The sequence below is a fragment of the Mustela erminea genome, chromosome 15 (genome assembly GCF_009829155.1).
Source record: "Mustela erminea isolate mMusErm1 chromosome 15, mMusErm1.Pri, whole genome shotgun sequence".
NCBI classification, from domain to species: domain Eukaryota; kingdom Metazoa; phylum Chordata; class Mammalia; order Carnivora; family Mustelidae; genus Mustela; species Mustela erminea.
Genome location: NC_045628.1, coordinates 29,909,293 through 29,921,312, shown reverse-complemented (window position 1 = coordinate 29,921,312; position 12,020 = coordinate 29,909,293). Strand labels below are relative to the sequence as shown.

The window sequence follows — 12,020 nt, the reverse complement described above, 5'->3', positions numbered from 1 at the left end:
AAATAGTACTTCAGCAGGATACCACACACAGGGCACTGAACACACCTCAGATTGAAGCACCCCAGTCTTTCTAGACAGGGCATGAGGGGCAGATCTGGTTTGGCACACATCTAGGAACATACTGAGGTATTCCCTGGGGACAAAGGCTGGTGGGTGCCATCTTTGTGCTCTCCCTCTGCCTTAATCCAAGTTACCAGTATCTCCCAAAAAGGAATTTGTACACTTTCTGTCCTCCTGATTTGCTGGCTGTCATCTAGGGAACATCTGTATACCACCTGGTTTTGGTGGCCAGGGAGATTCATGCCTGTGATCCCACAGACTGTTTATATGTGCATACTTTAAAAACGGCTACCTGAGGATCAGGTCTTGGCCTCAACATGGGAAACCACTAAAAACAACACTCTACTTGGGCAATCATAGAGGTTTGAGAGACAACGAAGAGCTAGGGCAGGGGTCTACAGTAAGTTCCATCTCCTGCACAAGGCCACTACTTCAAGACTGGGAGAGGTGGCTATTTTATCTAATGCACACAAACCAACAGAGGCAATCAAGCAAAATAAAGAAACAGTATGTTTTAAATCAATGACAAACCTCAGAAAAGGTCCTTAGTGAAATGGAGATAAGCCATTTACCTGGTAAAGACTTCAAAGTAATGGTCATAAAGACACCAAACTCAGGAGAATGAATGAACATAGTGAAAACTTCAACAAAGAGATAGAAAATACAAGAAAGTACTTAATAGAGGTTCACAGACTTGAAGAGTGTAAAGCTAATCTGAAAAGCAGATCAAAGTGGTGGGACTTGCATTGTGGCCATGGATATGTGGTCCTCCTCATGCCTCCTCCCTATCCAAGTCATTGCTCACACTCACTCTCCTCTCCCCATCCCCATGGAGAAGATGGAGCTGGTCCAGAAGGTGAAGCTGGCAGGTCAGGCCAATGAGACCTGGCCACCTGCATGAACGCTATGACTGGGCAGGCATCAAGCTGTCCAATGAGGAGCACAGCCTGCTCCCAGTGGCCTACAAGAACATGGTCAGGGGCCACAGTTTAGCCTGGAGGGTCATCTTGAGCATGGAACAGAAAACCAACACCAATAAGAAGTTGCAGCTGATTAAGGACTATTGGGAAAAAGTGGGGTCTGAGCGGAGGTCCATATGTACCACGGTGTTGGAATTGTTGGGTAAGTATTTAAGAGCCAATGCAACTAATCCAGAGAGTAAGGTCTTCTATATGAAACTGAAGGGAAATTACTTCTGGTACCTTGCTGAAGGTGCATGTGGTGATGACTGAAAACAAATGATAGATAGTTCCCAGGGAGCTTACCAGGCTTTTGATATAAGCAAAAAAGAGATGCAACCCACACACCCAACTTGCCTGGGGCTAGCTCTTAACTCTTCTGTATTTAACTATGAGAGCCTTACTAACCCAGAGCTTGCTGCATACCTGATACACTGCGGAACATGATACACTGAATGAAGACTCCTGCAAAGACAGCATCTTCATCACGCACTTGCTTAGAGACAACCTAACTCATGGACCTCAGCTTAGGAGAAGAATGTGATGTGTCAGAAGGGACAGAAAACTAAATGCGTACAAGGTGTCATCCTTCTTCCCTTCAAGAAACCTTTTTTTTTTTTTTTTTTAAGATTTTATTTATTTGACAGAGATCACAAGTAGGCAAAGAGAGGCAGGTGGGGGGTGGGGTGGGGAGTAGGCTTCCTGCTGAGCAGACAGCCTGATGTGGGGCTCGATCCCAGGACCCTGAGATCATGACCTGAGCCAAAAGCAGAGGCTTAAACCTTTGAGCCACCGAGGTGCCCCTTCAAGAAACCTTTTTACTCATCTCCATTACTTATTCCACTTGGATTTCCTATAGCAAAGAAACCTATTGTTGTGTATGGAATCAATTGTTTATAGTCTTTTCACATTGCAACTTTGGGAAAACTCCATTCCTTGATTTGTGTTTGTTTTGGCCTTCCTGGTATGCAGTTACTGCTGTAGAAAAGCATTAATAGGGGCGCCTGGGTGGCTCAGTGGGTTAAAGCCTCTGCCTTCAGCTCAGGTCGTGATCCCAGGGTCCTGGGGTCAAGTCCTGCATCGGGCTCTCTGCTCAGAAGGGAGCCTGCTTCCCCCACTGTCTCTCTCCCTGTCTCTCTGCCTACTTCTGATCTGTCAAATAAATAAGTAAATGAAATCTTTTAAAAAAAAAGCATTAATAGCTTCATTTCATATAAACATAAGTAACTTCCAAACACTTATATAGAGGACTAAAAATGTATCTTGTATTTAAGTAATTTGAACCAGTTCTGCAAGGGACAGTTTTGTATTACTGTGAAATTATGAAATTTAGTTCATTATAATTTAAAGTGTTCTATGTAACTTCTTAATTTCTAAATTCCCTCACTCTTCTTTGGGGGTTTACTTTCAGTGTGCAACTTTTCCATGCTCTTAATGTATTCCTTTCTGGTAGGAATCCAGAAATATTAGATTGAATGGCAAAGCATTTGGCATTTCTGCACTGGGGCTCCCAGACTGAAATGTGTCCCCATATCATATATGATGGAGGTCTTGTGTGTTTGTGACAACAGGAAGTTTCCTTATTCATTCTTCATTTGCTGCTATTTAGGTTGACAATGTCTCTTCCCAATAAAAGTTCACTTACACCTCCTGCCTTTGTAGTCCAGTATTCACTTTATTATATAATAAAAGTAGCATGTTGCTGCCAGAATGCAATCATTGTTTTTGGCAAATTAAAGTGCATGTATTTATTACTACACTAGAAAGGGGAAATAAAGTACACCACTCCAAGTGTAAAATGTCAGTACTTTCCCATGCAGATTTGTACACATGTGAGAGGGTGTCCAGGGTGTCTACTCCATGTAGAGTTGGATCACTATTATATGTTGCTGATTACTGACTGTAGTCCCACAAAGCTGTGTGAAAATGTTATGCCCTATGTAACAGCAGAATAATATAAGATAAAACTACATTCTATAAACCCCGTCCCCACAAAAATCTAATAGCTAATCTGGAAAAAAAAATGCTAGAGTGGTTTAATAGCAGACTAGATAAAGCAGAAGAAAGTATCAGTAAATTTGAAAACACAGCAATTGAATTTGCCCAATCAGAGCAGCAAAAAGAAAAAAAGAAAAAAAAGAAGCGAAGCTAGCTTAAAAGACTTCTAAGACAAACATAAAACGGAATAATGTTTACATTATGGGGATCTCAAAAGGTGGAGAGAGAAAGAGGCAGAAATCTTATTTGAAGCAGTAATTTCTGAAAAATTCCCTAAACTGGGGAAGGAAATAGATATCCATGTCCAGGAGGCTTGAAGAGTTTCAAATAAGATAAACCCAAAGAGACCCACACCAAGACACATTATAATTAACATGTCTAAAATCAAAGATGAGGAGAGAATCATAAAACAAGCAAGGGAAAAACAACTTACTACATTTAAGAGAATCTCCATAAAACCATCAGATTTTTCAGCAGAAAATTTTTAGGTAGGAGAAAGTTGCATGACATATTCAAAGTGCTGAAAGAAACAAAAAAAGCAACCTTACAACCAAGAATATTCTACCCAGGGGAAGGAGTCAAGATGGTGGAGGAGTAGCAGGCTGAGATGACATCAGGTAGCTGGAGATCAGCTAGTTTATCAAAGCATTTTGAACACCTACAAATCCAACAGGAGATTGAAGAGAAAAGGAGCAGCAATTCTAGAAACAAAATTGGCCACTTCCTGAAAGGTAGGACCTGCGAAGAAGTGAATCCAAAGTGACGAGAAGATAGACCGTGGCGGGGCGGTGGGGGGGGGGGGGCTCCCGGAAAATTGGTGGAGCAACGGAGCACAAAATCAGGACTTTAAAAAGTCTGCTCCACTGAGGGACATCGCTCCAGAAGCTAACTGGGTTTGGAGGCCTTGCAGGGACAGCGTGGTCTCAGGTCCTGCAGGGTCATAGAGGGATCGGGGGTGTCTGAGTATCACAGAACTCGCAGGTATTAGAGCAGGGAAGCCGGCTTCAGAGACAGAGCTGAGGAGTGAGCTCCCAACTTGGGGTTACCTTAAACTGTGACCCGTGGCACAGTCAGACCACTGCTCTTTGAAGAGGGACCCCACAAGTGGCAGATCTGGGGAGATCCCCCCTGGAAGAGCAGCAGGATCCACTGAGTTTGGAGAATCCAGATGGCGCTGTGTGCCAGAGACACAGATGCTCTGTCACAGGCTGGATCAGCTTTGCGCCTGTCCTGAGGCCAGGGAGACAGGAGTGATTGAGCGCTTTTCTCCAAGGGCGCACTGAGGAGTGGGGTCCTGAGCTCTTGATTCCTCCAGGATGGAGATTAGGAGGCCGCCATTTTCACTCCCATCAGCTGGAACAATATGGAAAGTGGTCAGGGAACAAAAGCTCCCGGAAATCAAACCGGAGTTAATTACTTAGCCCGGCCCCTGGCAAGGGTGAGGCAATTCCGCCTCGGGCAAAGACACTTGAGAATCACTACAACAGGCCCCTCCGCCAGAAGATCAGCAAGACATCCCGCCTAGACCAAGGTCACTTAACAAGGAGAACAGCGGAATTCCAGAGGAGGGGAAAGCAAAGCATGGAATTCATGGCTTTCTCTCCATTATTAGAGTCATATTTTATCCTTCATTGTATCTAACTTTATTTATTTATTTATTTATATGCACACAGGGTCTTTTCTTCTTAAAATTTCTGGGATACAGCTTCTTCTAACAGATCAAAATATACCCTAAAACTAGCACAGGGCTTTGTTCTAGCTCCAGCCTGAGCAAATACTTTCCACTTTCTTTTTCTTTCTTTTCCCAACCAAATTATCTTATCAACTCCTTTTTTAGAATTCTTTTTAAAAGTTTTTTTAAATTCTCATCTTTACAGTCATATTCCATCCTTTCATCATGTTTACCTATATATATATATATATATATATATATATATATATGTATATGTATATGTATATATATATGTATATGTATATATGTATGTTTTTCTTTCTTTAAAATTTTGGGAGATAGTTTCTTTTAAGGGACCAAATACTCCCCAAATTAAGTGAGTGGCTCTGTTTTATTCACCAATCTAATATATATATTTTCTTTTAAAAATTTTTTTGAACTTCTTTTTACCCCCTTTCTTTGCCCCATGATTTGGGGTCTCTTCTGATTTGGTCAATGCACATTTTTCTGGGGTCTTTGCCACCCTTTTAGTATTTTATTTGCTCCATATATTATCTGGATAAAATGACAAGGCGGAAAAACGCACTACAAAAAAAAGAAGAAGAGGCAGTACAGAAGGCTAGGGACCTAATCAATACGGACATTAGTAATATGTCAGATCTAGAGTTCAAAATGATGATTCCCAAGATGGTAGCTGGGCTTGAGAAAGGCATGGAAGATATTAGAGAAATGTTGTCTGGATAAATAATAACCCTTTCTGCAGAAATAACTACAATCTAACCAAGCTGAAATCAAAAAAGCTACTAATGAGATGCAATAAAAAATGGAGGCTCTTTTTGCTAGGATAAATGAGGCAGAAGAGAGAATTAGTGATATAGAAGACCAAATGATGGAGAATAAAGATGCTGAACAAAAGAGAGGCAAACAAATACTGGACCATGATGGGAGAATTCTAGAGATAAGTGATACCATGAGATGAAACAACATTAGAATAATTGGGATTCCAGATGAAGAAGAAAGAGAGAGGGGAGAAGAAGGTTGGAATTATTGTACGGAATTTCCCTAATATGGCAAAGGGAATAACCATCAAAATCCCAGAGGCACAGAGAACCCCCCTCAAAATCATTAAGAATAGGTCCACACCCCGTCATCTAATAGTAAAACTTAAAAGTCTTAGTGACAAAGAGAAAATCCTGAAAGCAGCCCGGGAAAAGAAGTCTGTAACATAAAATGGTAAAAATATTAGATTGGCAGCAGACTTATCCACAGAGACCTGGATGCCAGAAAGAACTGGCATGATATATTCAGAGCACTAAATGAGAAAAACATGCAGCCAAGAATACTATATCCGGCTAGGCTATCATTGAAAATAGAAGGAGAGATAAAAAGCCTCCAGGACAAACAAAAACCAAAAGGACTTGTAAACACCAAACCAGCTCTACAGGAAATACTGAAAGGGGTCCTCTAAGCAAAGAGAGAGCATAAGAGTAGTAGACCAGAAAAGAACAGAAACATTGTACAGTACCAGTCAACTTACAGGCAATACAATGGCACTACATTCATATCTCTCAATAGTTACACTGAATGCAAATGGGCTACATGCCCCAATCAAAAGACACAGCATATCAGAATGGATTAAAAAAACAAGCCCCATCAATATGCTGTCTACAAGAAACTCATTTTAGACCCAAAGACACTTCCAGATTTAAAGTGAGGGGGTGGAAAACAATTTGCCATGCTAATGGACATCAAAAGAAAGCTGGGGTGGCAATCCTTATATCAGATCAATTAGATTTTAAGCCAAAGACTGTAATAAGAGATGAGGAAGGACACTATATCATGCTCAAAGGGTCTGTCCAACAAGAAGATCTAACAATTTTAAATATCTATATCCCTAACGTGGGAACAGCCAACTATATAAACCAATTAATAACAAAATCAAAGAAACACATTGACAATAATACAATAATAGTAGGGGACTTTAACACCCCTCTCACAGAAATGGACAGATCATCCAAGCAACAGATCAATAAAGAAATAAAGGCCTTAAATGACACACTGGACCAGATAGACATCACAAATATATTCAGAACATTCCATCCCTAAGCAGCAGAATACACATTCTTCTCTAGTGCACATGGAACATTCTCCAGAATAGATCACATCCTGGGTCACAAATCAGGTCTCAACTGGTATCAAAAGACTGGGATCATTCCCTGCATATTTTCAGACCATAGTATTCTGGAGCTAGAACTCAATCACAAGAGGAAGTTTGGAAGGAACCCAAATACATGGAGACTAAAGAGCATCGTTCTAAGGAGTGAATGGGTCAACCAGGAAATTAAAGAAGAATTTAAAAAAATTCATGGAAGCAAATGATAATGAAAACACAATGGTTCAAAATCTATGGGAAACAGCAAAGGCAGTCCTGAGAGGAAAATATATAGTGATACAAGAGTTTCTCAAGAAACAAGAAAGGTCTCAAATACACAACCTAACCCTATACCTGAAGGAGCTGGAGAAAGAACAACAAGGAATGCCTAAACCCAGCAGGAGGAGAGAAATAATAAAGATCGAGCAGAAACCAATGAAACAGAAGCCAAAAAACAATAGAACAAATCAACGAAACTAGGAGCTGGTTCTTTGAAAGAAATAATAAGATTGATAACCCCCAGAGCACCTGGATGGCTCAGTGGGTTAAAGCCTCTGCCTTTGGCTCAGGTCATGATCCCCAGGTACTGGGATTGAGCTCCATATCAGGCTCTCTGCTCAGCAGGGAGCCTGATTCCCCTTCTCCCTCTGCCTGCTTCTCTGCCTATTTGTGATTTGTCTGTCAAATAAATAAGATCTTTAAAAAAAGAAAAAAAAAAGAAAAAGAAAAGATTGATAAACCCCTGGCCAGACTTATGAAAAAGAAAAGAGAAATGACCCAAATAAATAAAATCATGAATGAAAGAGGAGAGATCACAATGAACACCGAAGAAATACAATTATAAGGACATATTATGAGCAACTATACACCAGCAAATTTGACAATCTCAAAGAAATGGATGCATTCCTAGTGACATATAGACTACCACGACTGAACCAGGAAGAAATAGAAAACCTGAACAGACCCATAACCAATGAGGAGAATGAAGCAGTCATCCAAAATCTCCCACCAAACAAGAGCCCAGGGCCAGATGGCTTCTGAGGGGAATTCTACCAAACAGTTTCTCCTGAAACTGTTTCAAAAAAATGGAAAAGGAAGGAAAACTTCCAAACTTATTTTTGAGGCTAGCATTACCTTGATCCCAAAACCAAACAATGATCCCATCAAAAAAGAGAATTATAGACCAATATCCTTGATGAACACAAACGCAAAAATTCTCACCAAAATACTAGCCAATAGGATCCGACAGTACATAAGGATTATTCACCACAACCAAGTGGGATTTATTCCAGGGCTGCAAGCTTGGTTCAACATCCACAAATCAACCAATGTGATACAATTCATTAATAAAAGAAAGAACAAGAACCACATAATACTCTCAATAGATGCTGAAAAAGCATTTGACAAAGTACAGCATCCTTTCTGGATCACAACTGTTCAAAGTATAGGGTGAGAGGGTACATACTTCAATATCATCAAAGCCATCTATGAAAAACCCACTACGAATATCATTCTCAATGAAGAAAAACTGAGAGCTTTTCTGCTAAGGTCAGGAACACGGCAAGGATGTCCATTAACACCACTGTTATTCAACATAATACTAGAAGTCCTAGCCTCAGCAATCAGCCAACAAAAAGAAATTAAAGGCATCCCAATCAGCAAAGAAGAAGTCAAACTATCACTCTTTGCAGATGATATGATACTTTCTGTGAAAACCCAAAAGACTCCACTCCAAATCTGCTAGAACTTGTACAGAAATTCAGTAAAGTGTCAGGATATAAAATCAATGCATAGAAATCAGTTGCATTTCTCTACACCAACAACAAGACAGAAGAAAGACAAATTAAGGAGGTGATCCCATTTAAATTGCATCCAAAACCATAAGATACTTAAGAATACACCTAATCAAAGAGGCAAAGAATCTGTACTCAGAAAACTATAAAGTACTCATGAAAGAAATTGAGGAAGACACAAAGGAATGGAAAAATGTTCCATGCTCATGGATTGGAAGAACAAATATTGTGAAAATGTTTACGCTACCTACAGCAATCTACATGTTTAATGCAGTCCCTATCAAAATCCCATCCATTTTTTTCAAACAAATGGAACAAACAGTCCTAAAATTTACATGGAACCAGTAAAGACCTCGAGTAGCCAGATGAATGTTGAAAAAGAAAGCCAAAGTTGGTGGCATCACAATTCCAATCTTCAAGTTCCATTCCAAAGCTGTCACCATCAAGACAGTCTGGTACTGGCACAAAAACAGACACATAGATCAATGGAACAGAATAGAAAGTCCAGAAATAGGCCCTCAACTCTATGGTCAACTAATCTTTGACAAAGCAGGAAAGAATGTCCAATGGAAGATAGTCTCTTCAACAAATGGTGTTGGGAAAATTGGACAATCACATGAAGAAAAATGAAACTGGACCATTTCCTTACACCGAACACGAAAATAGACTCCAAATGGATGAAGGACCTCAATGTGAGAAAGGAATCCATCAAAATCCTTGAGGAGAACACAGGCAGCAACCTATTGGACCTCAGCTTCAGCAACTTCTTCCTAGAAACATTGCCAAAGGCAATGGAAGCAAGGTAAAAAATGAACTATTGGGATTTCATCAAGATCAAAAGCTTTTACACAGCAAAGGAAACACAGTGGACAAAACCAAAAGACAACTGACAGATATTCACAAATGACATATAAGATAAAGGGCTAGTACCCCAAATCTATAAAGAACTCATTAAACTCAACACCCAAAGAACAAATAATCCAATCAAGAAATGGGCAGAGGGGGGCACCTGGGTGGCTCAGTGGGTTAAGGCCTCTGCCTTCGGCTCAGGTCATGATCCCAGGGTCCTGGGATCAAGCCCTGCATTGGGCTCTCTGCTCCGCAGAGAACCTGCTTCCCCCTCTCTCTCTACCTGCTTCTCTGCCTACTTGTGATCTCTGTCTGTCAGTTAAATAAATAAAATCTTTAATTAAAAAAAAAAGAAAAAAAAAAAGAAATGGGCAGAGGACATGAACTGACATTTCTGCAAAGAAAACATCCAGATGGCCAAAAGACACATGAAAAAGTGCTCCACATCATTCATCATCAGGGAAATACAAATCAAAACCACAATGAGATACAACAGTACACCAGTCAGAATGGCTAAAATTAACAAATCAGAAAACTACAGATGCTGGCGAGGATGTGGAGAAAGGGGAACCCTCCTACACTGTTGGTGGGAATGCAAGATGGTGCAGCCACTCTGGAAAACAGCATGGAGGTTCCTCAGAAAGTTGAAAATAAGCTACCCTACAACTATGGAAAGAACCTAGATGTCCATCAACAGATGAATGGATGAAGAAGTGGTATATATATATATATATATATATATATATATATATATATAAATTATATGGCCATCAAAAGAAATGAAATCTTGCCATTTGCGATGATGTGGATGGAACTAGAGGGTATTATGCTTAGTGAAATAAGTCAATTTATTTATTCCTTTCCTACCCCCTAACCCCCCCACATTGCCTCTCACTTCCTCATTTCAGGGAGCTCATATGATAATTGTCAATCAGAGAAGGACAATTATTATATGAGCTCCCTGATATGAGGAAGTGAGAGGCAATGTGGGGGGTTTAGGGGGTAGGAAAGGAATAAATAAAACAAGATGGTATTGGGAGGGAGACAAGCCATAAAACACTCTTAATCTCACAAAACAGAGGGTTGCTGGGTGGGGGGTGGTTGGGTTATGGACTTTGGGGAAGGTATGTGCTATGGTGAGTGCTGTGAAGTATGTAAACCTGGCGATTCACAGACCTGTACCCCTGGGGATAAAAATATATGTTTATAATGGGCGCCTGGGTGGCTCAGTGGGTTAGGCCGCTGCCTTCGGCTCGGGTCGTGATCTCGGGGTCCTGGGATCGAGTCCCGCATCGGGCTCTCTGCTCAGCGGGGAGCCTGCTTCCCTCTCTCTCTCTGCCTGCCTCTCTGACTACTTGTGATCTCTCTCTGTCAAATGAATAAATAAAATCTTTAAAAAAAAAAAAAAAGAAAAGAAAATGACGCTCCCTATAATTTAAAAAAAAAAAAATATGTTTATAAAAAATAAAAAATTAAAAAAAAATAAAAATAAAAAAGTAGTCCTTAATCAAAATTCTGGGGGAAAAAAAAAGAATATTCTACCCAGCAAGACTATAATTCAAAATTGAAGGAGAGATCAAAAATGTTTTTGGACAAACAGAAGGTAAAAGAATTCATCAACATTAACAAGCCTTATAAGAATTGTTAAAGAGATTTCTTTAGGTAGAAAATGAAAGAAAGGTGCCAATTAGTAACAGTAAAATGTATGAAAATATAAATTGCAGTGGTAAAGGCAAATACATAGTAAAATTTAGAATAATCTAATGTTGTAAATGTGGTAAATTAATCATTACAAAGCTAATATGAAGGTTAAAACACAAAATAAAATTATTAATGAACTAATTTTTTTAAATTTATAACTTTAAAACTTCTAATAATTATAAGATAAACATGAGAGAATAAAAATGTAGAGTTTTAGAATTCATTCAAACCTAAACTGTTATCAATTTAAAAAAGACTGATTAATGTTTTTATATGTAATCCTTTTGGTAGCCACAAAACAAAAACCTATAGTAGATGCAAAGAAGATAAAAACATTAGAACCTAAATATGCCACCAGAAAGAATAATTAAATCATGAAGCAAGAGGGCAAGAAAAGAGGAACTATAAAATAGCCAGAAAACAATTAACAAAATGACATAAGCACATACTTTTAAATAATTATTTTAGGAGGCAGGATCAAGATGGCAGAGTAGGAAGATCCTGAGCTCCTCTCCTGTCATGGACACCATTACACCTACAACAACTATCTCTGATAATGAATCAAAAACTATCCTAACAGATCATACACAACTAAGAATATAAAGAAAAATGCACATTGGGTGGGCATGAGGGACAGAGACATGGGTTAGTCAGGACCCATATTCTGGTACAACAAAACACAAGTGGAAGAAGTATCAGTTCCTTCCATGAGGAACAAGGGTCTGAGCCCCACACTGGGCTCCAAGGCTTGGGAGACCTGCACCAGGAAGAGGAGCACTCATAACCTCTGGTTTTGAAAACAAATAGGGCTTATGTTTAGGAGAGCTGGAGGGCCA

General features: G+C 39.7%; 1 pseudogene; it reads left to right on the top strand.

The window, feature by feature from the left end:
* The first annotated feature begins 889 nt into the window (after positions 1-889).
* Positions 890-1,661, top strand: LOC116574459 (annotated as a pseudogene).
* Positions 1,662-12,020: the final 10,359 nt, after the last annotated feature.